The sequence below is a fragment of the Bos mutus genome, chromosome 6 (genome assembly GCF_027580195.1).
Source record: "Bos mutus isolate GX-2022 chromosome 6, NWIPB_WYAK_1.1, whole genome shotgun sequence".
NCBI lineage: Eukaryota > Metazoa > Chordata > Mammalia > Artiodactyla > Bovidae > Bos > Bos mutus.
The window spans coordinates 69,129,413-69,155,845 of record NC_091622.1 but is presented as its reverse complement, the minus strand read 5'-3'; the positions used below and the strand labels follow the sequence as shown (position 1 = coordinate 69,155,845).

The window sequence follows — 26,433 nt, the reverse complement described above, 5'->3', positions numbered from 1 at the left end:
GGAAGTTTTCATTAATTGTCATTGGATCCTCAGACTAGTTCAAGTTCTTGTTACTTGTTCCCAAAATATTCTTTATAGCAAAAAGAGTACTTTCTTTTTTTTTTTTTCTCTCTAATTTTATTTTATTTTTAAACTTTACATAATTGTATTAGTTTTGCCAAATATCAAAATGAATCCGCCACAGGTATACATGTGTTCCCCATCCCGAACCCTCCTCCCTCCTCCCTCCCCATACCATCCCTCTGGGCCGTCCCAGTGCATCAGCCCCAAGCATCCAGCATCATGCATCGAACCTGGACTGGCAACTCGTTTCCTACATGATATTTTACATGTTTCATTGCCATTCTCCCAAATCTTCCCACCCTCTCCCTCTCCCACAGAGTCCATAAGACTGTTCTATACATCAGTGTCTCTTTTGCTGTCTCGTACACCGGGTTATTGTTACCATCTTTCTAAATTCCATATATATGCGTTAGTATACTGTATTTATGTTTTTCCTTCTGGCTTACTTCACTCTGTATAATAGGCTCCAGTTTCATCCACCTCATTAGAACTGATTCAAATGTATTCTTTTTAATGGCTGAGTAATACTCCATTGTGTATATGTACCACAGCTTTCTTATCCATTCATCTGCTGATGGACATCTAGGTTGCTTCCATGTCTTGGCTATTATAAACAGTGCTGCGATGAACATTGGGGTACACGTGTCTCTTTCCCTTCTGGTTTCCTCAGTGTGTATGCCCAGCAGTGGGGTTGCTGGATCATAAGGCAGTTCTATTTTCAAATCAAGCGTTGCATTTAGTTGTCACGGGTCCTTAATCTACTTCAACATAGACCCTTTCCTCAGTATTTCCTTCACTTTCATGACCTTGACAGTTTTTGTTTTTTTTTTTAATACTGGCTGGTTATTCTGTAGAATGTTCCTCTCTTGGAATTTGTCTGAGTTTTCTCACACTTAGATTCAGGTTCTACAACTTTGGCAAGAACATCACAGAAGTGATGCCATACTCTTCTCATTGCATCCTATTAGATGGTAAAAGATTTTAAATTCTTTTGAGAATTTCACTGAGGCCCCGGTCTCCAAATAGGAGATCACTGAGAGTAGTTGGTTAAAGTGATATCTTCTAGGGATCTCCACTGGAAAGTTCCTCTTCCTCCTTTTTTAAATTCATAAGTGTTCTGTAGAAAAGGACCTTGAAATTATGTAAAATCTCATTCCCATCAAACTGTCAATGTGTCCTTTTGATATGTTCCCATCATTATTTTCACTTCCTTACTTCCTGTTACAATGAGATGTTCCAGCCTTATAGTCAAGGAGCTCTGGTTCCATTTAGTGGGAAATTATTTAGAATCCAAATTCTCACTGTTAGGTAGGCTCATTGCTGCATTAGGTATTGCTGTTCCCCGACTCTTTCAGTAGAAGAGCTAGGGTGTATGAGTGCGTGCGTGTGTGCGTGCGTGTGTGTGTGTGTGTGTGTGTGTGTGTATCTATGATTTGTATGCATTGAAAACCAGAATTTCACTCTCATACTTTCAATTCCAATCCAACCCCTGATGTTTCTTTCTAGCTTTCTCCCTTTCTATATTGTAAGTCCCTTCTCTCACATTACAGAGCTTGGTTTCCATTATCTTAATATACTTGCTTGTTTGATCAATCCCCTGAATGTAACCAAAGGCTATCATGACCACTGCTGTCACGACCTTCCCTACAGGTGCCCTCCTCATCCCGCTGGGATTCTGACACTCGAGCCAGGCTGTCCCTCCAGAGGAACCCCTTCCTCTGCCCATCCAGGGTCTGGCCCTTGTGCAGGGCAGCCCCTCTAGGTGTGGTTAATCTCCTTACTGTATCTGGGCCAGCATACCCTCTCCACCTCCCACGTGGGTGATTACCTTACCCCGTTAATGGCCTTAAGTATTATACTAAATTAGGAAGAGAAGAGAAGATGAAGAAGACATTCAATCAATTTTAACATTTTTTTAAAAACTTGGAAGTGGCTCTATGACCCATGGTATGCATTTGTATGTATGTAAGCATTGTCAGTCTCTTTGATTAGTGGGGAGCAGTCTCTGCCATATGAATCAGGCACATGTTTCCAGTACTAGCACTGAAGGCATGGGGTTCACACCACGGATTCAATTCCATTCTGGAACTCTCCAGTCTACATAGATGTGGACTTCCCACCCCACTGTCTGCTCAGGGTACCAACAACATTTCTAGGGTGAAAGCTACTATTTGGACAATCATTGCTCCATCTTCTACACCAAGTCCCAGTCTGGGCTCTGCCTCCTTTATTTCCTTAAGACCAGGTACCAAGCATTTACTACGAATCAAGTACTTAGCTAGGTTGGGACACAGAGATTTAAAACCTTGTTCTCTACCCTCAGGGAACTCTCCGTCCACTGTGAGAAACAGACAAGAGTCAGTTACAATTCCATGTAGCAAAGTGCAATGTGAGCTGTCGGAACAGCCAGCCACAGGAAGACATAGGTGTCCCCAGACAGGGAAGGCAGAGAGGGGACACCCAAGGGGAACCCTGATGGGGGATTAACAAGGTGGGACAGGCAGGAAGGAAGACACAGGGAGAGTTGTGTAGAGGGCCAGAGGTGAGGGGAGAGCTGGAAAGGCAGATGCAGGCTGGTGGAGGTGGGCACACACTCCAGGTTAATATGCCTGGATTTTAGACTTTAGGACAAGAGGCTCTGAAGCCCAGCGTTCTGGGTTCAAATCCTGGCTCTGCCACTTACTAGCTGTCTGATCTTAAGCAAGTGACTGCCCTGTGCCTCAGTTTCCTTGACTGTAAAACCAGAGATTATAGTCATGCTTATCTCATGGAATTGATATAATGATTAGTTATTTTATATAGCACACAGAAAAAAACTTAGCATATAAACAGCAAGTAATAAATATTAGGTGTTATTATCATTTCCCAAGAGATGGCTCAAAAGAGATTGTGGTAGTTTAATCGCTCAGTTGTGTCTGACTCTTGCAACCCCCGTGGACTGTAGCCCACCAGGCTCATCTGCCCATGGGATTTCCCAGGCAAGAATACTGGAGTTGGTTGCCATTTCCTTCTTCAGGGGATCTTCCTGACCCAGTAATTGAACCTGGGTCTCCTGCATTGCAGGCAGATTCTTTACTGACTGAGCTACGAGAGATTGGCAAAGCCAAGGCAGCAAACATATCATTAGTTAAAAGAAAGAAGAGTTTTTAAAAATAGATACTGGCATTTCAAAAGAAACTCTATGCTGCTATTTTGGAAAAATCAGGACTTTGTTGTCTTTCTAGAAGCATATTTTGTGGTTTACTGTTGTTTTTCCTTTGCCATACTTGGAGGGATGGGGGACCACCATAATCTTTCCATTGTTGCAGGAATGGTCCCAGAGAGGTGTTACAGAGAGACCCACTGTGGAGACCTCCTCTCTCGTATTTCACTTAATATGTAGCATTCTCAAGGTTCATTCAGGTTGTGGTAGGTGTCAGAATTTCCTTCCTTTTTAAGTCTGAGTAGTATTCCATTATATGTTTATACCCTATTTTATTTATTCATTAATCTGTTCATGGATATTTGAGTTTCTTTCATCCCATGGCTATTGTGAATAATGCTTCTATAAACATGGTGTACAAATATCTGTTTGGTTTCCTGTTTTCAGTTATTTTGGACATATACTCAGAAACAGAATTGCTGGTTCAGATTGTAATTCTATTTATAAGTCTTTGAGGAGTCACTACACCAATTCCCCATTTTCCTTAAGTGTTCTTGCTCATTCCTGGAAGTGGGGTTGTCGGCAAGCTGGTTCCTTCAAGGGGATGAGGGTGGGAGTTGATAAGTGGATTGAGCTGCAGGGTTGGCTTAGGTGGTCTGCCTAACACCTTGGTGGTACTGTGTGCAAAGATCATGTGTAGTACCCTGCTTTTGCTCCTGGCACTTCAAAAGTGGAAATTAGGTTTTAGCCTTTTTATTTTTTTTTAATTTTTATTTTATATTGGAATACAGTTGATTTGCAGTGTAATGTTAGTTTTAAGTATACAGCAAAGTGACTTAGTTACATATATACTTTTATCTATTCTTTTTCAGGTTCTTTTCCCATATAGATTATTACAGAGTATTGAGTAGAGTTCCTTTTGTTATAGAGTAAGTCCTTGTTGGTTATCTCTTTTATATATAGTAGTATGTATATATTAATCCCTACTTCTAATGTATCCCTCCCCTCCCAGACTTTCCTCTTTGGTAACCATAGGTTTGTTTTCTAAGCCTGAATCTGTTTCTCTTCTGTATTATGTTCATTTCTATCATTTTCTTAGATTCCATATGTAAGTGATATCATATATGTCTTTCTCTGTCGGACTTCACTTAATACAACAATCTCTAGATCCATCCATGTTGCTGCGAATGGCATTATTTCATTCTTTTTTATGGCTGAGTAATATTCCATTGTATATATGTACTACATCTTCATTATCCATTCATCTACCATGGACATTTAGGTTGCTTCCATGTCTTGGCTATTGTGAATAGTGCTACAGTGAACATTGGGGTGTCTTTTTGAATTATGGTTTTCTCCTGATATGTGATCAGAAGGAGGATTGCTGGATCATATGGTGGCTCTATTTTTAGTTTTTTAAAGGAAACTTCATACTGTTCTCCATAATTTTACCAACTTACATTCCCATCAACAGTGTACAAGGGTTCCCTTTTCTCCACATCCTCTCCAGCATTTATTGTTTGTAGACTTTTTGATTATAGCCATTCTGACCAGTGTAAGGTGACACCTCATTGTAGTTTTGATTTGCATTTCTCTAATAATTAACAATGCTGAGAATATTTTCATGTGCTTTCTGAGGTTTTGGCCTTTTTATACCTATTGTTCATAATTTGCCCCAACTGTGCATGCACACAATTACTTTTAGTCCCTTAATAGTTTCTTTGTGCTCTGTTGCTCGAGGAGATATTTGTCCAGTTGCAAGCACTCCAGTAGAGGGTCCCAGGTCCTATCCTGTCTCAGCTATAGCTTGAAAATATGAGGTAGAACAATGGTCACATGCTAACATGGCCCATTTCTGGCCAGCAGAGTGTTTTTTAATTTTTTATACTTGCCACCAATATCTAAAAATCAGATTTTATATAAAAATCCAAATTCCAAACTGTTAAAATGTAGTAAAAACATAGCCACCCTGGTCCCACTGAGTCATTAATTCACTCAACAGATGTGATTGGGTGACAGTTCAGAGCCAGGCATTGCTATGGGTTCTGGGGATATAGCAGAGGTGAAAGACAGTAAACAGATAAATAAGATAATTTCAGAAAATGATGAATAAACAGGGTTAGGGGCTAGGGACCGACAGTGGTGGGAGGTGATGCTATTAGAGTAGAATGGCCAGGAAAGACCTCTCTCCATTTGCCACAGTCTACACCATGCTCTATTACCCCCACTTACTTCAATCATTTACTGCTACTTGCCTGGCAATTAAAGGCATCTGAGATTATGAACTCTGCAATAACAATGATTGGAAATATAATCAAGAATTTAAACTGGGAACAAGAAAAATAAAAATAAGATTAGGATGACAAGACCAGAGGAATAAGAATCAAGTATGAATGCCCACTCCAGTGTTCTTGCCTGGAGAATCCCAGGGACAGGGGAGCCTGGTAGGCTGCCGTCTACAGGGTTGCACAGAGTTGGACATGACTGAAGTGACTTAGCAGCCGCAGCAGCAGCATGAATGCCAAAAGAGCCTTCATCATCAATACAGCTGGGCATCAGATTGAACCCTAAGCTTCCAGACAACTAGAGTAAAAGAGAGATATGTCCAATGACATCATCCTCATTTTCAGAAAGGAAGAAAGAGAGCCATTCCTTTATGGGTACAAAGCTTTCCTCACTTAAACTTGGAGTAGAAATTGACCATATCAGGCTTTTTATAAAGGGAACTGTGAGTGATATAGTGATCAGTATCCTCATGAACACATGCACAGAAGTATGATACATTCTACTGATTGGTCATTCATTCAAAACCCCTTTATTGAGACACTAACATAAGCGCTATGGATGCAAAAATGCCTATTGTTTTCTATTCCCTTAGTGTCCATAGATAAGAGATGAGGGTATCTCTTATGAGAATGCTGTTGTATGAAAGGTCAAGATAATGCCATGCAGACCTCTTCTCCTGCTGATTTCAATTCACGGAGTATCAGAAGAATGCACAGAATGCCTGTCACTCAAACTCTCATCCTTCCATGAAACGACCTTCTCTCAGCTGGTTAGACAGGGGGATTAAGAGTAGAATTAGCAGTTCTACATGACTTTCCTCAGTGACAGCCACTCCTACTGCTAAAACACAATTTTTGCGGCCCTTGAAACTTCTGATTTAAGTAGATAAACCTCTTTCTTTCTCCGGACTAGCCCAGTGGGGGAAACGCCTATGGATACACATTCTGACTGCTTAATACTGAGAATAACCCTCATGAGGGAAGGAAATTCCTACATCTATTTATTCACCCCCTGCATGAGAAGTCTCTGCCACACTCCTGGGCTGGTGACCTAATACTGGGAAATCTAGTCTGTCTTCTAGAGTGCTCCTAGGAGCTCTTTCATGGCTTCAGTGTCCAAAGCTTCTTAAGGGCTCCCTTGCTAACAGAGCCCAAAGGATTCCTACATTGTATATCCCCCAAGTACAGTGCATACCCATGTTTTCAAATATATCTCCTGCCCCACAAGAAAACACACCGGCAGAAATAGAGTTAAGCAAATTTTCTACCCTTAATTTTTTGCCTGGGGGTTGCCTAGCTGAGTCCTTATCACCAGGATTATCTCTTGGCTCACTGGCAATTTTGCGGACTCACTCTCCTACACTTGGCAAGAACGAGGTATTGTCTGAAGTCCAGGGCCAAGCTTTACTTCTCCCTCACTCTTCTGAAAGCTGAGAAGAGCCTTTGGACTGTGCTGGTTGTAATCCCTACCCAGACTTCCTCCACTCCATTACCATACCTCTCTGTTACTCTGACTAAATGTCCCCTTTGAGCCAACCTCACAGAACTGGTTCTCTGGGTTTGCAACAATGACCTTCCAGAAACACCCTGAGCTCAGTCTGGCTCGAGCCTCATAGTCTCTGCTTGGCCATCTGGCAAAGAGGCCCTGCTGGTGCCAAAGTAACCGACCCCACCTGAGATCTGATCCAAGTCACCTGACATGGAATCCTGCCTCATCCTGCAATGGGACAGCCCAAGAGTTCCCAAGGATTTGCTATAAGAGTCCAGGCTAGTGCTGTGTTTCTGACAAACTTGACTGTGTAAATTTCTTTCCATGGACATTGAAAAAATATATAGGCTTAAATCTATATACATGCATAAATACCTCAATACAGACTACATTGTTTCAATTTAAATCATTTTTCATTCATTTCTTTTTATCACTAAAGTCAAGTTCTAAACAGTACATCCAATGTACCCACTGAGCTTTGTTTCTAAACAGAGAGGATTAATATTATTAAGACTTTTTAGAGTAAATGCTTTGGAGACTAATAAAAAATTGTCACCAGCTGGCACTGGGGGGCTAGGAAACACCTAGAAAAGGTGCTTTAAGTTCAGCAGGTGCTTGATTCACAAAATAATGATAGTCACTTCTGAGTTCTTTTCACGTGTCAGATCCTGTCCGACTCTTCACGTGGCCTGGCTTATCTGGTTTAATTCTCATGATTCTGAAATGTACTAAGGTAATTTCCATGTTTCAGGTGGAAAACTGAGGCTTAAAAAGGTTACATCACTTGCCCAAAGTCACTGAGCAGCAGGACTGGGTTTGAAGCCAAGTCTGTTACACGGCAGTTCTTAACAGGAGGGAGAAGGCAAGGCAGGGGAAGGTGGTGAGAGGGTCAGAGGTTTTGGGCAGCTCACTGCTCACGACCCCTCAAGCTCTGTGATCAACTCTCCATGTCTGTACTGTGGAGCTCGTCTGCTTAATGGACACAGAACCAGTTTTTTAGAATCTGCAGTCATATTCTCTGTCCATTCTTGTTGACAGTTGATTGAGTCATACAAATAACAATTTCCCAACCTCACCAACACTGGCATTTAGGGCTGGATAATTCTTGGATGTGGGGCGCTGTCTTGTAGAATATTTTGCAGCATCCTGGTTTCTGCTCACTAGATGTCAGTAACATCTCCCAAGTTTTGACAATCAACAAGGTTTCCAGACTTTGCCAAATGTGCCCTCGTGGAGAACCCTGCACTGGATACTATGAGAAGTGAGAGGAATTGAAAGTTTCTCAGAGGTGATGGCAAAATTCCCCAGAGGACAGGCGCTTCTGTGGGTGTTGCTGGGAGGCCTCTGGGATTTCTTCACACAAAGCTGCCCCTCTCCTAGTCACCCCGCAATCCTGACCTCAAGCTAAGTGGAAAAGGTCAAGACTCCAATCACCCAAAGGACTTCCCTGTAGCTCAAATGGTAAAGAATCTGCCTGTAATGCATGAGACCAGGGTCGATCCTTGAGTCGGGAAGATCCTCTGGAGAAGGGAATGGCAATCCACTCCAGTATTCTTGCCTGGAGAATTCCATGGACAGAGAAGCCTTGTGGGCTACAGTTCATGGGTTGCAAAGAGTCGGACATGACTGAGCGACTAATACACATGCCAATCACCCAAAGGAAGGCCAAACCTCAGGCTCCATAGTCTTGCAGGTGAGTAGAGCACAGGGTCCCTCCAAAAGGCCCTGATGGCCATGATTGACCTTCCCAGTGTCACCATTCTGGTAGGAAATTTGCATTGATCTGGGAAATGGTCCTTTCTTCCATAGCCATCTCTGTAGCATTCATTTGACCCCAAGTATAAATGGCTATGGAATGACCATGCCAGATGTGACTTTAGGGTACACCAGGTATGTGAGAAGTATCCAAGCTGGCACTGGTGTTTCATGGCTCATCACAAGGTAGCCAGTGAGACACCAGACTCCTTTGTCTCAGGCCCCACATTGGACCTCAAATTTAAAATGTTGACATCCTCTCCAATGTTACATACATGCTGAATTTTTGCATGTGGTCAAAAGCACTCATTTGTTCAACATATACATTTAAAATGCATCACCCTTTTCATATGTCTATTTTGGAATTTCTTTTATTTTAAATATCTTAAGATCCTCAAAAAGTGGGCATGACCCAGGCCTGTCAGGCATGGCCTGCTTGCATCATGATAAGACTGAGCCAGGCACATAGCGAGAGTGATCTCCAGGGGCTTGAAGGCCATAGGCCCCCAAATCATTCCCCACATGCTCTGGTTTGTTGCTGTTGTGTATTCGCTAAGTCATGTCCAACTCTTTGCAACCCCATGGACTGTAGCACGCCAGGCCCCTCTGTCCATCACTATCTCCAGGTTTGCTGAAATTTCGTGTCCATTGAGTCAGTGATGATATCTAATTATCTCATCCTCTGCTGTCCTCATCTCCTTTTGCCTTCAATATCACACAGTATCAGGGTTTTTTCCAATGAGAGCTCTGATTAGTTCTATCAAAATCGTCTATGCAGTGTCTTACATTCCATGATAACTCTTTAAATAAAAATATCTCTGGGAGAATGTATAATGACCTCTAGAAACTCAATCATGAGAAAATAGACAAGCCAATTTAAGAAATGGTTAAAAGATTTACACAGTCACTTTGCCAAAAGATGATTTACAGATAATAAGTAAACACATGGAAAAGATGCACAACATGATTGGTCATTAGGGAGAAGCAAATTAAAACCAGACTGAGACACCATTACATACATATTAGAATAGCTAAATCTAAAAAAGAATGACCATACCAAACGCTGGAAAGTACAGGACCAAATACAGGAACAGCGCCTACTAGTGGGAGAAAAAAATGGTACAACTACTTTGGACAAGAGTTTGCCAGTTTCTTAGAAAGTTGCACATACACCTGCCGTACGATCCAGCTATTGCACTGCTCAGAATTTACCAAGAAATGAAGGCTTATATCCACACAAAGACTTGCATACATATATTCACAGCAGCTTTATTCGTAATCACTTCAAACTAGGAACAACCCAAATGCCCATCAACAGTGAATGAATGGACAGACTATGATACATCCATACAATGGACTACTACTCAACAGTAAAAAGAAACAAACCATTAATACATACAATATGAATGAATCTCAAAAAGTATTATGCTGAGTAGAAAAAGTCAGACAAAAAAGATCATACTGATTCCATTTATGTGGGGCTCTAGAAAATGCAAATAATCCATAGTTATAGAAAGCAGATTGATGGTTGGGGATGCAGAGTGGAGGAAAGAGTGAGAGGAGGGATTATAAAGGGGCATAAGGGAACTTTAGGGGGTGATGGACAGGTTCATTATCTGGATTGTGGTGTGGATGAAGAGAGTCACCTGTTGTATCAATAAACAAAGGATGTTGCAACCATCAGGGAAGCAGCCACTGCAGCAACCCCCCACCCCCACCCCAGAATTCAGGATGGAGGAAATCAGCATCCTGGCCCTAGATATTACTAATTAAGATGCATATCAAAGGAATGATTTTAGTGAGCCCAGACTCTTGCATCTTCCCATACATAAAAAGGCACTAAATTCATTAACTTGAGATGTCAAGTTTTCTTTAATAGTAATCTTTTGATGTTTGATTACCTGGTTTTTGTTGCAGAACTTCTGTACATCCTGACTCCTCCCTTACCTTTGTGGAGCAGTCCCTCAGAGCTATCTGAGAGGCTGTCTTCCATGCTTATATCTTCAGTTTTGTCCACGAATAAAACATAACCCTTAACTTTTAGGTTATGCATTGTTTTCAGTCCACACTGGTGATTTCATGACTTATCTGGATGCCAAAATTGATCATACTGTACACATTCAGTATGTGCATCAGGATGGAGATCGGGCACTAGGGTGTTGTGAGGGGAACAGAGGCACAGACATTAATTAAATCCACCTGGGCAGTTTCTCCATCTCCCTCTCCCTGGGCTAAGCACAGAGCTGTAGCCATCACTCTTGAATGCTGCCTGGATTATGTCACTAGTCAAGTGTGAGAAACCCATAAAAAATGCAGCAGCTTCTGGGTAGGTGAAAGCCAGGCTGTGACATCCTCTCATACTACCTGAAGGGCGCCTCTTATCTGGGTAAGTTCTCTTGGGGCCAGAAGAGATTAGATCAAAATATATTAGATTTATTAATACTTGCAGGGCTAAAAATCCCTCCTTCTTAGGAGAGAAAAGAGGGTCCCTCTCCACTACAGCAGAGAAAGTGGCTGAGCAGCTTGGATCACCTCCAGATGATTCAGGCCAATAGAACCGTGCGGTGTCCCAGTGTTCATTGAGGAAATCAAATGCACACACACACACGCACACACAGAGCGGCACCAGAGCCCAGCCGCCTTCAAGGCTGGGGTCTGCAGGTGCAAACTCCAATTAGAGCAGCCGGCCTTCCAATACCTTTTCATCCCAAACAAGGACTGGGTCTCAGCCCCCGCCAGGGATTGAAGAAGGGCCCGGAAGGACTGCCGACCAGACTGGAGAAAACAAAGACTGTCCAAATAAAAGCAGTTCATGTGAGTCGAACCTGAAACCCTCCCTTCATTTTTAATACTCTTGGGAGAATTAACCAATGCGCCCTTAGTGGAAAATCAGTCACTGGCCACAAGGAAACAAACCGCCTTCCAAGGCGCTCCACTTCCTCCCCCAGGTTGGGGAGATTTCTTTTGCAAACCAGCGAGGCGTAGTATTTCTATAACGGCACAGTCTCCTTGGTTGTTTCTACTGGCAACAACGGTTCACCCTAAGCTGATATTTCTTTCAGGATTACGGATGCAGTGTGGTCCCTTTGTAACTGGTGGCTCTTTATCATCAATTTCCCATCAAGGTTTAAGAGAAATAAGCCTTCCTTATGGTTAGCAAATAAGTGTGTGCTTGATATGCTTACCAACCCTCTAGCCTCAGCAGAAAAATATTAAGACCATAGACTCATTTTCTCCACTCCTCTTCTTCTTCCTCCCTATTTTCTTTTATTGACTTTTAAAGAGAAGGCTAGAAAGGTCAAGAAACTTAAATGGAGCTCGGTGCTTCCTCTATAGTCAAGCCAGCTTGTACCACAGCTAAGGAAGCACTCCAGAGGTGGGAAGACATCTCTGCAGGGGAGTCACTTCCTTCTGAGCTCTTTGGGTGCTTAGCCACCAAGGCCACCACCCCCTTTCAGCGAGTGCTTCCTCCCCTTCCTGACAATCTTGCTTGTTTTCTACTATCTAAATCTCTGAAGGAGTATCAGCAATTAGAAATATAAACAAAAGAATGTTTAAACCATTCTCGACCTTTTTAGTCTTCTCTTTAAAACTTTAAACATTTGTTTGAGGTCAGAGGTCTGCCTTTGAGTGGTGCTTCAGTCTCCATTGGCAGCCTGACCTTGAGCAAGCCGTACATTTCCTGCTCTGTAAAAGCGGAAGTCCAGAGTTCATCAATTCAAAGACACTCACCCACTCCAGTGTTCTTGCCTGGAGAATCCCAGGGACAGGGAAGCCTGGTGGGCTGCCATCTATGGGTCGTACAGAGTCAGACACGACTGAAGTGACTCAGCAGCAGCAGCAGCAGCATTCTTTCACATCTTAACATATCTGAAACTACGTGGTCTTTTTGTTTTGTTTTACAACTGATAGTGTGTCATGGTTTAACTGGCAGCATTCTGTTTTCTTTTTGGGTGGTACATAAAATAAAGGTGAATATTCCAGCCTTTGGCCTCTTAAAAGCAATGAAATATAAGAATAATGATACCCACCTCATGATATGTTGAGGACTGGGAGATGCTGCAGCTTTACAGGGTTGGTGTGAAAAAGTAAACAGAGTGTAAAAGGATATGAACAGTGCAGAGCACTTGCAAATGAGGGCATTGTTATCATGACTGGGGGTATTTTCTTGCTCCTGGAATAGACGAATCTTTTTTACTTTTGAAGTTACTCAGGAAATTTCATAAAAGCTGCACCCGTGATCCCCTATGACTATATTTTTCATGCAATGGTTGTTACAAACAAATTAGTTTAGTGGATCATGATATGTTTTTGTCATTGGAAATAGATTCCAAAAAGCATGTGAGAACTACTGCTTTGGGAAAAGCAAAACACAAGTTTCTGGGGGCCAGAGCAGTCCTTCCTCCATGTCTATGATGTTGCAACTGTGGGGTTGTACGGGACCTGATTATTGGGATTCTATTATTTGCATTATGAGATTCGTTGCCAGTAGAAATTGGATTTCCTCTCATAAAACTGCTTTTGCATATGTTCTGTTGTTTCAGTGGAAAAAGGGATGTGAAACAATTGAGGTAATAATTCAGTCCTAAATTATTAATATACCCCAAGATTCTTTCATGTAGTTCATCCAGATTATCACCTCAATTGCCCTTTTTTGCAGAGGTTGGGGGAGATGGGATGGGGAGGGGGAGGAAGGAAGGTTACCTGGATCCTGTGTACAAGAGAAAGCTTGTAACACCTTCACTCCAAACAGATGTCTTAAACTACAGATCTTGGCCATGTTTCCTTATACATGTTTGTTTCTTCCTTGATGTAAAGGAACAGTATAAATCCAAGACATTTCTCTCAGGTCTAAATACAAATTAAGGGTGGGATCTGTTGATTGCATGTGTAGGACTGAATGTCTGCTGAGGGTTTGCTCCCTGAGAGCAAAATACAGCGGTCTGCGGTCCTATTGCCGACTTCCTATCTAAGTAAGTAAATAAATGGGAGGGCTAGAAAACCAGGATTCATCGGGCTCCTTCTGAGTGCCATTTTGTTAGGTGCTTGTGCTGTTTCAACACACTTAAACATGAGCGTTACTGTTTCCACGTCTCTATGATCAAAACCTGGCACTTGAAGGTAAGATGATTTGTATTAAGGTCACAAGAGTTTCAGAACAGAATCACCCTAACATCCAGGTCCTGTCTCAGAGCTCAGCTCTTCTATTCTAAGGGGCAAGAAGGGCCAACCAGTGTCCCAAAGATGTGACAATAGCCCTGCCATCTGCTTGTCCTACCACCTTCTCTAAAGGGAATTGCAAACCTGACCACTTTATTCACATGGTTATTTTCACAGTGATATGCAGAAGCAGGTGCTTGCTACTTTTTTTGAGACCACAAAATTTCATTTTTCTCTAAGACTGAAAGGATATATCCCTTTCATCCCACCACTTTTCCTCCCTTAAAAAAAAAAAAGAAAAGTTAATAGAAGAGCAGTCTCAATGAGAGTCCCCTTCGGTTTACATTCTGAAAAGCAGATATTGTCCTCAGAGGTTATTACTTTCGGAGAGCTGGCCAATAGAGATTAGTATCTCCTTTGTTTAAATGCAGTACGAGAACACAGATTTTAATTGACCTGCTCAAGGTCACACAGGAATTAGCAGTCGAGCCAGAAGTGGGGCCCAGTGCTCGAATTTCCCTTCTCTGGCCGTATCAGCCCACACTGCTGTTTTATGTACACTCAGTAAATATTTACAGCCTTCAATATCTTCCCCACTGCAGTTAGGACAAGAAGTACTTTCATATACGTGCATGTGCATGCAAAACAGATGTGAAAAATGTAAACTTGAATTATATGGACACAATGCCGCTGATAGTTAAGTACAGAGTAAAACCCAGAAAACCTAAGATTCAAGACTACAGTTTTGTCCTTTCCCACCTCTTGGTGGTTCTTCAAAGTTCTGAACCGAGAGTACACCTTTGACTAAGAGACCTAAAATCTGTGCCCACCTAGAAGAGCACTGATGAGAAAGGATGAGGAAAGCCTTCTCTGTGTTGCGAGCTTGCCAAGTTCATGATGCCCTAAAACAGCCCATTATAAGATGGCTGAGTTTTGTGTTGAAAAGAATATTGATCAAATCATGCCCCACTTCCTGAGACATTTGTTATGTTAAATCACATATAACTCACACCAAGATAGTGATTCTACTTCTCTTTATATGTGTGTTAGTTGCTCAGTCATGTCCGACTCTTTGCAACCCCATGGACTGTAGCCCACCAGGCTCTTCTGTCCATGCAATTCTCCAGGTAAGAATACTGAAATGCGTAGCCATTTCCTTCTCCAGGGGGTTTTCCTGACCTGGGATCAAACCCTCTTCTTCAGGTACATTCTTCTCCAGGTGGATTCTTTACTCTCTGAGCCTTGAAATACAATTGACCTGTGAATAATGTGGGGATTAGGGCACCAACGGTAACCAAAGTTGAAAATCTGCCTATCACTGATAGTCAGCCCTTAGCATTCATGTTTCCTCTGTATACACAATTCACATCCACAGATTCAATCAATGTTCAATTGGGTAGCACTGTATTTACTATTGAAAAAAATTGCATTTTAGTGGACTTACACTGTTCAAACCCGTATTACTCAAGAGTCAACTGTAACTGATGGACTTGAGTTTGAGTGAACTCTGGAAGTTGGTGATGGACAGGGAGGCCTGGCGTGCTGCAATTCATGGGGTCGCAAAGAGTTGGACACGACTGAGCGACTGAACTGAACTGAACTGAACACTAAATGGACTCATTCTAATCTAATTACATATATTCTTTAATATAAGATACTTGAAGGATCTGAATGGAAGATTATAATTTAAAATTAGATTTTTTTTCTTTTTTCTTTTAAACTTTACATAATTGTATTAGTTTTGCCAAATATCAAAATGAATCCATCACAGGTATACATAAAACATTGTAGTAAGTTATGTCGGAGAAGGCAATGGCACCCCACTCCAGTACTCTTGCCTGGAAAATCCCATGGACGAAGGAGCCTGGTGCGCTGCAGTCCATGGGGTCGCTAGGAGTCAGACACAACTGAGTGACTTCCCTTTCACTTTTCACTTTCATGCATTGGAGAAGGAAATGGCAACCCACTCCAGTGTTCTTGCCTGGAGAATCCCAGGGATGGGGGAGCCTGGTGGGCTGCCGCCTATGGGGTTGCACAGAGTCAGACACGACTGAAGCGACTTAGTAGTAGTAGTAGTAGTAGTAAGTTATGTGCTGCTGTTGCTGCTAAGTTGCTTCAGTCATGTCTGACTCTGTGCGACCCCACAGACGGCAGCCCACCAGGCTCCCCCGTCCCTGGGATTCTCCAGGCAAGAACACTGGAGTGGGTTGCCATTTCCTTCTCCAATGTATGAAAGTGAAAAGTGAAAGTGAAGTCACTCAGTAGTGTCCGACTCTTCACGACCCCATGGACTACAGCCTACCTATAACCTCAATTCTGACTAAAGAAAAAGAGAGATTTCATTAGCTCACGTAACCAGGCAGTCCAGAGAGGAGTTCTGGCTCAAGCAGTGTCAGCATTTTCTTCTCTCTCCACATCTGGCCTCTGTATTTGTAACGCTTTGGTTTCTGAGTGTATTGGTAGCATTCTCTCCACCCCCACCCCTGTGACAGGAAAAATGGATGGTGGGCTTCATCCTAACAGCTTGTGTTCAAAAAGATGGGGGATACTACCCTTCTAACTCTTATTCCAAGATACTGGAGAAGGATTCTGATTCACTTGATGAGCCGGCCACCCCTTAGACCAATGCCTGTGACCAGGGAGAAGAGGACTGCTGTCAATGGAGGCTGAGTCGCATGCCCATCCTTCCTGTAGGGGATAGGGTGAGTCAGCCGGGCAACAAGCCACCACGATCACAGCCCCATTAGGACTGGGGATTGGAGACAGAACTCTCCAGAGGAAAAGGAATGCCACTGCCAGAAGGAGGAGAAAGAAAGGAGCTGGGCAGATACAAAATATTAATTAGCTCCAGCTGTTCCATTAAACTTATGGTAATAATTATTATAAAAATCCACTTGAGCAGCTGGTATTGGGTTAATACCAATTGAACCAAAGCTAATGTGTGACTTGCAGATTTCCCTCCCTCTTCAGCGGAGCATGTGATCGTGACAAACATGATATACTTCATGTCCCACAGAGTTGAATTGCAATGGTTTCGTAACATTATTAACAAGAATATTTGTAACAATATACATTGTTCTCAGTTGGTTTCTGCACAGGGTTCCAGTGTTTCCCTCCCAAAACATTTTATGAATTCTAGGAGGTCCCTAGTGAAGTAGCTGGCACATATTCTGCTATAGAGCCTTCCTGGTGATGGAGAAACTAGACTCCAAGGAGGTTATGTAATCTCCCCAGTCCCGCAGCTAGTTTGTGGCTGAGCCAGTAAAGTCTTGTCTCAGGTCCTGACTGTGGTGATCAGCTCCCTTCTGCTCCACTGTTTGGCCCAGAAGTTGAAGTCTGATGTTGATGAGGGTTCTTTATGTCCAGTGCTAGTGTAATTGGTTTTTAATGGCCTTATTTTCATCTCACAAGGAAAATAACATATCCTTTCCTGGCTAAACACTATCTCAGAAAGAGCCACAAATCAACCCCCTGAGTCTTGTTTACAGAACTGAACTGAACCTAATTCTGCTGAACTGGCAAAAACTGATAACTTCACTGCTGCTTCGCCGGCCGTGGCCCACAGAACAAGGATCTGTGTTTCTGGATATTACTGTGTATCTTTGTTAGTCTGTCATGGCTGGAAGAAGTGAAAAGCACTATAAAAAAGTGAGGTGAGGAACCCTGGGGAAAGGAGATAGTAAAAGGATAATATAGAAGAGAAGAAAGAGAATGGAGGGACTAAGAAAATCATAGCGCAGGGGCACCAAAGACATCAGTGGAGAACCAAGTTTGGAGAGAGGTGGCAGGAAGGTTCTAGGAGGCAAGGGAAATTAACATTACTGGATCCCTACTATGTGCCATGGAATTTCACATCCATCCTTTTGCTGCCTTTAATATCATCACAACATCCTGGCAAGGGATGCATGGCCATCCCACATTTTATTGATAAGGAAATAGAGTATCATAGCTTCTAGGTAATTTGATGGATTCATGCAACTAAGAAGTGCTGACATTGGGGGTGAATCCAGACATATCTGACTCTGAGGTTCATATTCTTTCGGCCCCACCCTCCCCATCACCCACATACTATCTAATCATTACTTGTCCTACAAATTATCTACAGAAGTGGAGCCTGAGTCAAGGATTTTTATACAAAGGATGTCTTGAGGAAGGGCTCTCAGGAGAAGGGGAATGAGGGAAGCAGGATGGGGCAGGGAACCTGTAAGCAAGGATAGAGCCACAGTGAGTCTAGCTTTAGCCTGATCAGACAGAGCACATGGATCACCCTTCAGAATTCATCCCACCTTGAGGCAAGAGGCACCCCAGCTACTCAGTCACTGTCTGTGGACCGTCCCACCTGGCCAGATTGGGGAACACTGGGGGGTGTAACATCTCAGGGGAGCATCTATTTAGGAGAAGGGGGCCCTGAAAAGAAGAAACCACCACACTAGTGGTCACTAAAGACCCATGCAAAGTGTTGATGTCAGTTCCAAAGGCCTGACCACTGAACAGCCAAACTGTGGGTAACAAGATTTACACTGGGGTAGTTCCTGTGATTGGAGAAGGCAATGGAAGCCCACTCCAGTACTCTTGCCTGGAAAACCCCATGGATGGAGGGACCTGGTAGGCTGCAGTCCATGGGGTCGCTAAGTCAGACATGACTGAGCAAATTCACTTTCACTTTTCACTTTCATGTATTGGAGAAGGAAATGGCAACCCCCTCCAGTGTTCTTGCCTGGAGAGTCCCAGGGACGGGGGAGCCTGGTGGGCTGCAGTCCATGGAGTTGTACAGAGTCGGACACGACTGAAGCGACTTAGCAGCAGCAGCAGTTCCTGTGATAATGCAGCCCTAGGTCTGTTCCCCCCTCAAATCCCCTGCTCCCCTCAATGACCCACCTGCCTCCCCTCCCAAGTGACAGTTCAATGGATTAGAAGAATCAGAGGACCAGGATCTTTGAAGGTAACCAATGGCTGGTCTCACTTTCACTACATTCATATGTGTATTACTTTCAAATATTTTACCACATTCATATTTATTACCAACTCTTTCTCCACTCTCTATCTTGCTTTTCTCTAGCAGATTTTATTTCAAACATATGATTACTATGGCATCTCACTAAACCAAGGATTCTCAAGGACTTTAAAAAATACACACCAATGCCCAGGCTTTCTCTACCTTCAAGGGGGTTTTGAATTGATTCACCTGAGATTTAAGTACCAGAGTGATTCTAATGCAGCCAAGATTGAGATTCACTATATCAGACATACTTCAGTCACCTGGGGCTAGTATATTAGAATCACCAGGGCATTGAAAAAATTACCCATGCTTAGGTCCCATCCCCCAGAAATTCTGATTTGATTGATCTTAAGTGGGGGTCTGACATCAGGGTTTTTTAAAGCTCCCCAGATGCTTCAAATGTGCAGCCAAGGTGGAAAGTTGGGGGATTTTTGAATTGTGCCACAGGGAAGCATGTCAGGATAGGAGGTTTGGAACTGTGTTGGGATCAGAGTGCTAACGAAAAGAGGACTCTGAGGACAATTGCAACAGAGGTGAAAGGAGAGACACTTAATTCAACAGCCAATAGCCCGTTTGATTACATTTCCTATCAAATGCAAAGTAAAACCTGGAGAAGGAAATGGCAACCCACTCCAGTATTCTTGCCTGGAAAATTCCATGGACAGAGGAGTCTGGCAGGCTCCAGTCCATGGGGTCACAAAGAGTCAGACACAACTGAGCCACAAATGTGTGCGCACATGCGCGTGCGCGCGCGCACGCACACACACACACACATACACACACACAGTAAAACCAGATTTTTCAGAAATCTTTATGTGTCTTCAGGTCTTGCTGGAGAACTTTCTGGTAGTAGTTTTCTACCGGAAGTCCACAGGAGAATCCCCCCAAGTGATAGATCTTTGTGCCTGAGATCAGGCCCAGAATCAATTTACCTGATCAAGACGGCTCAGGCTCCTGTATTATCCCACCAAACTCTCGATCCTTCACCCATGAAAACCAGCCACTGGATACTGAAAATCTTTCCAAGGGTCTCCCTCCCTCACACAGCCCTCGGCCCTCCTTCCCCACCCATCTCTCTTTATCTCCCCGTCTCTTTCACACACACACACACACACACACACTTCTCCATATTGACCCAATCCATAAGACTATATACTTCTATCCAGTGGAGACTTATTGCAAAGTTCTCACCTAATTCCCCTCGTTGCCTTTCCTGGACTGGCTTTGCATGAACTGGCAAAAATGCACAAAACTGCACAGAAATGTAAAAAACAAAAAAAAATGTAGCATTAAACAGATCACGAAAAAAACATATTTATAGTATGAAAGCTGATAAAAGAAGGCAACTGTGTCTGAGCACTTCTACAGATGACTGTGAAAGTGTCACAGGCACTGAATCTGGATTACAAATACATTTTAGTAACTAGGAGAATCCACAAGTATGGAATCTACAAATAAAAAAGATTGGTGGTGTAAGCATCATGTTCTGAGTGACAAGATATTTTAATGACTTGCATCGCTATTAATTTATAAGCCTCTGTTAAACACTAAGCAAGAATTCCTGAAACACTACATAGCTCAGGTCAAGAGAAAACTCACACAGTGATATTACATTTCTTTATTTTTTTTAACCAAGAAATAATTTTTGTGGAAAATGCTCATACTTCCAAAGATGATTGAAGGTACCTGCCCCCTGCCACCAACCAATGAAACATAATAGAAAAAATCAGAATCAGTACATTGTGTAGATTTTGGCTTTTCACTAGGATAATGTTTTGTGCTAAGGAGAAAAACAGTTGTTTATGGTCTATTGTGGATACATGGAGAGGTTCTTTTTTTTCCCCCCCTTGTGCAACATTGTATCATTCATTTTAAAAAAATCAGACCATAGTGTCTGTGTCATGTAAAACAAAAGGATCCCGCCAAGCCAGGGGTGTTGGTCTCAATGTTGTCCCACTGAGGTCTGCTGGAAAGAGGCACAGACTTACCACCACCACCCTGATCACCCCCAAAGACTGAGCAGATTTCAGGAGTGGGTGTCTTTTTTCCACCTCCCAGGTCTGAGCCTGTCCCTGACCTCTGGTTCAGTTCTATTGCAAACGGCTTTGCCTTTGGTTCAGAGCACCCTTGAACTGGGCTGCAGCCTGTGTACAGATGGGCCATTTGGAAGGCACACGCCTTTCCAGGTCCAAGAGTGAAGCCGCACTTTGGCACTGCCTTGAAAAAAATTGTTAGTCGCTCAGTCACATCCAACTCTTTGTGATCCCCATGGACTGTAGTCCGCCAGGCTCCTCTGTCCATGGGATTTTCCAGGCAAGAATACTGGAATAGGTAGCCATTACCTTCTCCAGGGGATCTTCCTGACCCAGGATTCGAACCCAACTCTTTTGCATTGCTGGCAGATTCTTTACCGCCTGAGCCACCAGACATTGCCTTGGCCACATTTGAAAGGATGGGTCAACACAGGTCAGAAGGAGCTAGAGAGAGTTCTTAGCACTGAAACCCTGCCCCTTTGCTGGATGGTGTGATACTGGTCTGTTTCTTAGTGGCAAGAACTTTGTAGCCATCATTCTGTCCGCCCCGCCCCTGGCTCATCTAGGGGCAGCTTCCAGTCTTGTGTTTGTGGATGCACTGAGGAATGGCTGGAGACACGGGGAGGGGGGGGGGGTGGGGGCTTCCCTGCCCTGCCCATCTCAAGTAGCCCCCTCATCAGCCCACAAGCATTCAAGACCTGTGCACTTGTCACGTGCATTCAGCTTCAAGAAGTCTTTACTTGCCCCATCCTCACAACCAAATGGCTGCCTCCACAGTTTCCTAATGAAAATCCTGGAGATGATTCTGTTCCCAGTGAATTTAATTTTCACTCCCACTTGAAAATGAGAAAAGGCGTTAAAGAAAAATGCCTTCAGGTTGGAGTGCTGTGAACCAACACCCACGTCTTCTCTTTTAGTTGCTTCCTAATGCAGTTTCCTTCAGAGACTTGTGAAGTTGGAATTAGGTAAATCCCAGGTCCACTTGATCCAGAGCTGAACACTCCCACTGGGCCCCCACCTGGAATCCTCCAATGGGAAATACAAAGAAGGAGGCTAATAAGGAAGGTGCTGCTAAGTCGCTTCAGTCGTGTCCGACTCTGTGCGACCCCATAGAGGGCAGCCCAACAGGCTCCCCCGTCCCTGGGATTCTCCAGGCAAGAACACTGGAGTGGGTTGCCATTTCCTTCTCCAATGCATGAAAGTGAAAAGTGAAAGTGAAATTGCTCAGTCATGTCCAACTCTTTGCGACCCCATGGACTGCAGCCTACCAGGCTCCTCCGTCCATGGGATTTTCCAGGCAAGAGTACTGGAGTGGGGTGCCATTGCCTTCTCCAAAGGAAGGTGCAGGCTCCTTAAAAACCATGTCTGGATACTTCAGAGGGCCAGCAATGGCAGTGGAGGCTTTAACAGGCTCTAGGTCGGCTCAGAGTATTACATTTTTTAAAAAATAAATTTTAATTTAAAAGTTTTTAAAATTTCTTAAATTAAAAAAAAAGTATACAATTTGAAAGGTTACTTTCCATTTGTAAATTGTAAGATATTGGCTATATTCCCTGTGTTGTACAATATATCCTTGAGCCTATTAGACATGCAGTAGTTGTATCTCCAACTACTCTACCCCTCTACTGCCCTCCCCAGTCCCACTGGCAACCACTAGTTGGTTCTCTGTATCTGCGAGTCTGCTTCTTTTTTGTCATAGTCACTCGTTTTGGTTGTAGCTTTTAGATTCCACAAATAAGTGATATCATACGGTGTTTGTGTTTCTCTGAATTATTTCACTTAGCCTAATGCCCTCCAAGTCCATCCATATTGCTCAGAGCAGCATCCAGGTTACATCTGAGCAGACTATGGTATCTGTCTTCCAGAGGTGTGCTAACTCAAGCCTGCTTGACCCTTTACCACATTTAAAAAAGAGCCACCAATTACTTTGCTTCCATACACTCAACAATTATTTGATTTCTTTAATATTTAAATTTTCTTTAGGTTGAGAGAATCTAGTCTGGGATTATTTCATTTTATTGGAGTCAGTGAAGTGAAAGTGACGTTGCTCAGTCGTGTCCAACCCTTTGCGACCCCATGGACTGCAGCCTGCCAGGCTCCTCTCTCCATGGGATTTTCCAGGCAATAATACTGGAGTGGGCTGCCATTTCCTTCTTCAGGGGATCTTCCCAACCCAGGGATCAAACCCAGGTCTCCCGCATTGTAGGCAGATGCTTTTTACCAGGGAAGTCCCTATTGGAGTCAAAGGAACATCAATTCCAAGTTAAAAAAAAAAAATCGCATTTTTTGGAATAAGTTGTTTGCAAGTGAATTCCTTTCAACATAAAAACTTGCCATAGGTAGGAATTCTCATGGAAGAGATGTGTGTCAACCCAAGTTATTTAGCAGCAAATTAAGCTTTCAACAAGATTGCTCAACTCTGTTAGAATCAGTTTAACACCCCTTGATTCAGCTTTCCTTGTAAATGTTAATGAGAACTGAGAAGGGTGATGAATACATTCTGAGGACCACATTGTACCTTCAAGGACTGTGATTAGAGAGTTGAGAGGATGGGGCAGCCCATAGGTAATCCATAACTCTAAACCAAGTCTCTTCACGCCATCTAGGAGAGTGTCATTACACTAGCTAAGTTTTCCTTCTCCCTGAAGACATAACTGGCCTAGGAGACAGAGGCTGGGCGACAGCTTGAACTGTCCTGTGACGCAGCCCCATTAAGTACCCGGGGACACATGAGGTCGAGGGGACAAGAGGGAGACATGTTGGAGCAGTTGGCGCCCCCGAGTGCTGCTCCTGTGCAAGCTGGCCTGGGGTCCTCGGCACTCATTCCATGCTGTGGTTTGTCAATAATGTGTGAGGAATGAAGGCCCAGTCCTCCAGATCTCTTGCCATATTCCCATCTCCACTTCCATTTCAGACTCTTGGCAAAGGTGGGCCTATGTCATGCTTTTTATTAGGTTTCAAAGGTAAAATTAATACTCTTTCTGTTTTATGATTATAAAGCTCTTTTCTGAAGCCCCTGAGAAACCCTGGAGCTTTTTTTTTTTTTTTTTTTTTTTGGTCACAAAAAGGCTAGAGAAGAGCTTATTTCCCTTCCTTGCTGTGTCTATGGTGAAAAGAGTGTAAAGAAATGCTTTTTGACTAGCATCAACACTATCAAATTTCAGAACATCTTCATCACCCCAAAATGAAATCTAGACCCAGTCACAGAGCCTCTCCATTCCCTGCTCTGCTCAGTCCCTAAAAACTTGTGATCTATTTTCTATCTCTATGGACCTGCTTATTCTGGACGTTTCTTTTAAGTGAATCATATGATATCTGTCCTTTTGAGTCAAGCTTCTGTCACTTAGTGTAATGTTTTCAAGATTCATCTGTGTTGTAGCATGTATCAGCACTTCATTCCTTTTTATTAGTGAATAATATTCTATTATATGCGTAGCAGGGCTTCTCAGGCGGTGCTAGTGGTAAAGAATCCACCTGCCAATGCAGGAGACAGAAGAGACGCAGGTTTGATCCCTGGGTCAGGAAGATACCCTGAAGGAGGAAATGGCAGCCCATGCCAGTATTCCTGCCAGAAGAATCCCACGGGCAGAGAAGCCTGGCGGGCTATAGTCCACGGGGTGGCAAAGAGTCGAGCACGACTGAGTATCTGAGTGCACATATGGATATATCCTATTTTCTGTACCCATTCATCAGTTCATGGAAGTTTGAGCTGTTTCCATTTTATGGCTATTATGAAGAATGCTGCTATGAACATTTGTGTACATATTTTATATGGATATATATTTTAAATGTTCTTAGGGATATATATTATATAGGAGTGGAATTGCTGGATAATATGTTATCTCTGTTTAACATTTTGAGGAACTACAGAACTCAAAAGTGGCTGTACTATTTTACTATCTCAGCAGTGTATGAGGCTTCCAATTTCTCTATATCCTTATCAATGTTTTTTTTTTTTTAATTTGCTTTATTGGTTTTGCTTTGTTTTTGCCAAGTTTAAGGTGTACTGTGGCATTAAATACATTCACTTCTTGTATAACAATCACCACCATCCATCTCCAGAACTTTCTCATCTACTCAACCTGAAAATTTGTACCCATTAAACTATAACTTTCCGTTCCAAGCCCCTTGCAACCACCACTTTACATTCTGTGTCTATGAATTTGAGTACTCTGGGTGCCTTATATGAGTAAAATCATACAGTATTTGGCCTTTGTGACTGGCCTGTTCCATGTAGCGGTGTGTCTTCAAGGTTTATCTATGTCATAGAATGAGTCAGAATTTCTTTCCATTTTAAGGTTGATTAATATTTCATTGTATGTACATACCACATTTTCTTTATCCATTCATCCATTGATGGAACTTGAATTGCTTCGACTCTTTTGCTATTCTGAATAATGCTTCTCTAAACATGGGTGTAGAAATATCTGTTTGAGTCCCTGATTTAAATTCTTTTGGATATGTATCCAAAAGTGGAATTTCTGAATCATATGGTAGTTCAATGTTTAATTTTTTTTGAGGAACTACCATACTGTTTCCCACAGTAGCTGCACAATTTCACATTCTCATCAATAATGAACAATAATGAATGGATTTCTTCACATCCTGGCCTGACTTGTTATTTTCATTCTTTCTTTTCTTTCTTTTGTTTAAATAATAACCAATCTGATGGAAAGGAAGTGATATCTCCTTGTAGGCCAATATTTGTCCTGTCTTTTTTATTTCAGATAACCCTAGTGGGTGTGAAGTGGTATCTCATGATTTTGATTTGTGTTTCCCTAATTTGTAATGTTGAACATCTTTCCATGTACTTATTGACCATTTGTATGGTCAATACAAGTGTCTATTTAAGTCATTTAAGAGAAATATCTATTTAAGTCATTTGCCCAGTTTTCAACTGGCCTGCTTGTCTTTTTGTTGTTGAGTTGTAAAGGTTCTTTTAAAATTGTTTCTATTTTATTGCTCAAGCACAGAAATTGAGGCAGGCCTGGAGAGTTCTTTATATTAATATATTCTGAAGACAAGTTCTTTATCTTATATATGATTTGCAAATATCTTCTTATGTTCCATGGGTTCTTTTTTTGTTTTCTTGATGGTGTCCTTTGGAGCACAAATATGTTTAATTTTGATGAAGGCCAATTTATTTCTTCTTTTGTTGTTTTTTCTTATGCTTTCTATGTTTTTTTCTTATTTCTAAGAAACCATTACTTAATTCAATCTTCAAATCATAAAGATTGACTTTTATATTTTCTTCTAAGAGTTTTAATTTTCACTCTTGCATTTAAACCAATGATCCTTTTTAAAATTTGAAATGTCATTGACATATAACATTGTATTCATTTTATATGTATCACATAATGATTTACACATATTACAAAATGACTACCATTAGGTTTAGTTAATATCTATCACCACACATAGTTACAAAAATATTTTTCTTGTAATAAGAACTTTCATAATGTACTCCATTAAGAATTATCAAATATACTGTACAGTATTGTTAACTA

At 42.3% G+C, this 26,433-nt stretch overlaps 1 protein-coding gene across 5 annotated transcripts in view; it reads left to right on the top strand.

Moving 5' to 3' along the window:
• LNX1 (ligand of numb-protein X 1) overlaps nucleotides 1-26,433 on the top strand; it is a 187,325-nt gene that overhangs the window by 3,382 nt on the left and 157,510 nt on the right. The window lies entirely within an intron of this gene.